Source organism: Meleagris gallopavo, unplaced genomic scaffold, assembly GCF_000146605.3.
Source record: "Meleagris gallopavo isolate NT-WF06-2002-E0010 breed Aviagen turkey brand Nicholas breeding stock unplaced genomic scaffold, Turkey_5.1 ChrUn_random_7180001950943, whole genome shotgun sequence".
Taxonomy (NCBI): Eukaryota; Metazoa; Chordata; class Aves; order Galliformes; family Phasianidae; genus Meleagris; species Meleagris gallopavo.
The window spans coordinates 1-4,950 of record NW_011212182.1 but is presented as its reverse complement, the minus strand read 5'-3'; the positions used below and the strand labels follow the sequence as shown (position 1 = coordinate 4,950).

General features: G+C 55.5%; 1 pseudogene; it reads right to left on the bottom strand.

Moving 5' to 3' along the window:
• Positions 1-16: 16 nt before the first annotated feature.
• Positions 17-4,939, bottom strand: LOC104916904 (annotated as a pseudogene).
• Between the last annotated feature and the right edge of the window lie 11 nt (positions 4,940-4,950).

The following is a 4,950-nucleotide window of genomic DNA, read 5'->3' as shown; positions in this document are numbered from 1 at the left end:
AGAGTCTCAAGTTGTGACTGAGTAATTTTTGCCTCAAACAGACTTTAGAGGAAAAAAGAAAAGCTGCTTCCTCCCTGGCTCGCTCTGGCAGAGGCAAGCTACAAGTGTGACCAGAGCAACAGCAAAGGCAGAAGTGCCAGTACCTGTCTGTGGCCTTAGGCAGCCGGGAGAAATTGTCAATCATGATCTCTGCGTCACAGCGAGTGAGGATGACCACTGCTTGGCACAGGAAGGGTATAAACATGCTCTGCTGCGTGGAAGATGTGCAGCTGCGCAGAATGTAGAGGATCAGCAGCACCTGAATGAAGAAGGAGAGAAAGAACGACTTGCTGCATCCTTGACTCTGCAGGGCCTAACCACGGACATTCAGCACATGAACAGTGCCTGCTCCCTTGACATGCTGCCAAGGCCTAAGCCTAAATTTCATGCCAGCCACTGTGTCCAAGCCCTGGCTTTGCACTCAGGCTGTGATTCTTTAGCATAAGAGGCAAATGGCACAAGGTGTAGTGCAACCGAAAATCCAAGGCACATGAAAGAAATTCTCTTACGTCCCGACAGATGTCCTTCCCGTACATCAGCAGAAAAGTGATCATCCACTTCCCAGCTGCACGCACGCGCATTCCTTTGCCTTTCCGGAAGGTCTCCTTGATGGCCGTCATGAAGTCAACGGTGTGTTCCAGGGGGAAGTTTCTGCACACCATCTGCAGAGAAATGAGAAGCAGGAGAGATCTCATCACTGCACTGCGGCAGCTCTTCAAAACAGAAAGCAGTCTTGAGGGCATTCTTAGTTCAGTGGCTTGCTTATCATTCAGGCAGCAATTGCAATGCTCCTGCTGTCCACACCCTTCCATTCATATGTACAGTGGTTGAACCTTCTCTCAGCTTCTCCATCCATGCCGTTTGCTTACGTGCAAAGTCTACCTCCCAACAAACCACAGTCACACACACACACACGCACACACACACACATATCATGGAATCAGTTCCTTGCACTAGGCACCTGAAAGCCAGGCAGCTCAGCGCCTCCTGCTACTTGCTGAGAAAAGTGGTCTCAGGGTGACAGCTCATTCTGGAAGTGATGGGAGAGGCTGGAGGGAGCAGAGGAATGTGCAGAAGCCTATGCACTGAGATCCTACCACTCTTTTTTGGGTCCACTTACCCTTGCAATTTTGGATGAGGTCTGGAGCTGAGAGATGGTGCTGCAGTCATTCAGCCCCTCACACAGGCTCCCAATGTCTCCCATCTCAATGACTCTGTTGGTCACCTTGGCTGGAAAGAGCACGGGGAGAAAAGGGAAGTCATGCTTCTGAAAACAGAACCTCTTTCCACAGAGGATAGACAGAGGACAGGGTGGGGACAAGAAGAGAGCTGTGCACGGTGCCTCTCCCTCCTGTAAACAGGGCCCAGCCCGTGGGGCTCTGGTAGTGCTGCGGAGGAGAGCACATGGCTGGTGCACATCTGCTCTACTCACCTTGGATTCGAAGAAGGGAGCTCAGGCAGGTGGCGGCCAACTGGCGGGATGTGGGCATGGGATCACATGTCAGAGGTGCCAGCAATCCCACCAAGGAGCCAAAATGCTCACAGGCATCTCCTCTCTGCAGGGGTGAGAGGCAGGAACAAAGCTGTAGGCAGCCCCAGCTCTCCCTAGCTTCTCTTGCCTGTGCCTTCCCCACGCAATGGGTGACACAGCATGCACAGCTGGGTGGAGCTCGCCTTCCAGCTCAGGAGCACCGGGGAGGGAGCCAGGGGCATGTGTTGGGGCTCTTTACTCACTTGAAGTTCTTCACAAGCAGCCAGCAGCTGGGAGCAGGTCTGCAGGGCCCTCTTGCGCTCCCACATACTGTCTGATGTCAGTGATCTCTGCAGGACCTGGGGCAGAGCATACGTCTCACTACGGACATCTTTTCTTTTCCTTCCTGCGACCTTTCTCCCTGTCCCTCCTTTCCCGACACTTTCCCTCAGAGCCTGCCCTGTGGCTCCACGCAGCCCCCCGCCTCACTGAGCAACAGCACTGCTGCCTGCTCTCTCTGCAGAAACTCCTGCGTCCTAATCCAGGAGCTTTTTCTCAGCTGTGGCCTGCCAGGGGCTGGCCCTGCCTTTTCCTATGCAGGGCCCATTTCTCTGCCCATTTCCGAGCTCGCAGTGAGCTGGCAGGTCAGCAGGAGATTTGTCTCCTTTTCATTGTCCTCTCAATCACCAGATCTCTGTCTCCGCTATCAGCAGGGACCATGCTTTCTCCCTTGCCCCACACATACTCACATGGACTATGTTCTGGAAGAAGCGGAGGGTGGGCTCTGTCTCGAGTAAAACTGCCATGAGCCGGCCCAGAGCTTTCAATGATGTTTGCTGAAGCTGAAAGCAGAAGAGGGGATTGAGATGTGGCATCATGGCTGCTGCCAGAGCATAGTGTGTGCTGAGGTAGGGTTCCGACTCAGAGGTGGCCGGGAAAGTTACGGCAGGTTACCTGCAGGTACTGTGCTGCTTGCTGTGACTTCTTGATCTTCAGCATCATCTCTGCTGAAGGGTACGTCACAATGTTTTTGCAGCACAGAGTCAACATTTCATGCATGTCCTTGCTTCCTAAAGAAGGCTTCAGCTTGCTGACAGGAAGAAAAAAGGAAGAAGAGAAAGTAGAAAGAGCCTTTACCAGTGCTCTCCAGACTGGTTCAGACAACATCTCAGTTTCTCCTAATGGACAGCTGCAAAGCCAACACCCCCAGCCCGTGCTGCTGAGCACTGTCTTTAGTTCCATTAGCACCTGCCTCCTCCCCGGCAGCAGTGAACCACCTGCCTCTCTGAAGAGAAGGAGACCCCAGGTCTCCCTTCTCTTCCCTACCAGGGTACAGAAGCACCAGGGCCTTTCTCCCTGCCCAGAACCTCAACTTTGCTGGGCACAACAGCCCAGCCATCTCTCTTGTAGATGTGGCTCCTCAACCCCTGCCCCCTCCAGGCCTTCAGCCAAATGGAGAACCACCATGCTGCCTTGTAACCCCAGAGGCTCCTTACCTCAACTGCTCCAGGGCCAGAACCACCTTGAGGGGCACTGGAGATACAGGGGTGCCCAAGTAGTACTTCTTCAGCAAGTCCTGCAAGTACCAGAGAGACACTGTCAAAGTGGATAAAGGGCATGTGAGAGCTCTTCTGCCCAGCCCAGAGACAGACACAACTGCCACACACCGGCCCCATCACTCTCACATTTCCCTGCGAGGCACTGCAGGATGCAGCAGCTCCACAGCTGGTGGACCTAGCCCGCCACCCAGCCGCTGCCTGACAGCACCCAAAGTCCCCATCAGCTGGAGATGTGTGACTGAGGGAGACGTGTATGCCTACAGGGAAGTGAGCCTTGTGGCACAGCCCAGAACTCCGCTGCAGAGAGCCCTAGTCTCTAGGCACTCACCATCAGGATCTCCAGCAGCTTGCCCTTCAACGAGGTGTTAAAGCAAGCGGAGGCACCCACGGCATGGATGGCAGAGCTTAAGTCAGTGATGCTCTGCACCAGCACGAGCTTGTTCTGCAAGTCCTGAGGCCCAAGAGAGAAAAACATTCTTTGAACTGTGGGAAGGGCTGCAAGGGAGACACGTGGAGGCAATGCTAAGGAAAGGCTTGGATCTTCATCTGGGCACAAACCGTTCCCCAAGGGACCTTTGGAAAGAGAAGGCCCATCTCAGCATCTCCCCACGTGAAGGGGCTGCAGCTGGGTGCTCTGACACCCTGGCACACTTTGAGCTCTCACCCGACAGCTGCAGCTGTACAGCAGCAGGATGTTGCCCACAATGTCTCTCTCCAGGCGGGCAAGCAGCTGTTCCTTGGAGGCTTGCAGTGCCAATCTGCCATGGGCGAGGATGAGAGCGCTGCGTGTGGCGTGAGCTCTCGTGCTGTTCAGCTCCATCTGTGAGGGGAGAAATGCCTTGAGACACTCGCTCAATGGCCCCCAGTGCCCAGTGATGCACCTGGGCTCCCAAGGCAGGAGCTGCTGTGAAAATAAGGCAGAAGAATGCCAAGATGGAAACCCATAACACTTTACCTTTTTGCGCCTGGAAATCCTTCCATTCCAGCCTTTGCACAGCCTGGACGCAAACATGGTGAGTGTGTCCAGGACTGTGTGGAAGTTCCTCTCAGCAGCATGGCTGAGAAGAGAGATCATTCCCTGCACAAAAGAACAAAGGGCAGTTGGCGCAGGCCTGAACCTACTGGCGCAGCCAGCCACAGTGGCCAGGCTGGTCCTCACTTGAGGGAAGCAACAGCAGAGAGGAGATTGAAAGGCCCAGAGCAGGGCCAGGAGAAGCCCTCTGCCCCAGGGACAGAGCGGGGATGCTCGCAGGAGCTGGAGGAGAGGAGAGCTCACCTGGGCCTCAGATGGCTCCTCTGCGTTTGCTTCTTCCAGGTGCTGCAGCAGCTTCTCTTGGACGTAGAGGACTTCCTTACAAGCACCCAGAACTGTCGCCCAGAGCCTTGTACAGGAAAGACTGCATGGGAAGGGAGGAATAAGTTGGGATGTGGTAGCAGCGTGACCTGCTGGGAGAGGGCCAGGTGGAAGGACCCACGCTCCCTGGGAGTTGCTGAGAGCAGCTGCAGGGCCGAGCTTTAGCCAGCCCCCAAGCAGTTTGCAGGCAAAGGCCCTCTGGGGGGAACGGGCTGGAGAAGCAGCGTGAGTAGGCCATGTGGGCAGAGCACCAGCCACAGCCACAGCCCCAGTTGGGCACCTGCAGCTGCACCGCTGGGTAGAGCCGAGGGAGACCTACCTTTTCTCCAGAGCTGCTGGGAGAGCTGCTCAGCTGCCGGCTTAGCTCGCAGCTCAGGGCCTTGGTCCAGGCCTCGTCCTCCATGGTGTCCAGCGACGCCCTCAGGAACTGTTGGAGAACAGGAAAAGCCAACGTTCCCTTGCCCTTTGCCTCTTCCCACATTCCCAAGTCGCCACAGCCCTCTGCGGATCAGCTTCTCCCAGCATTC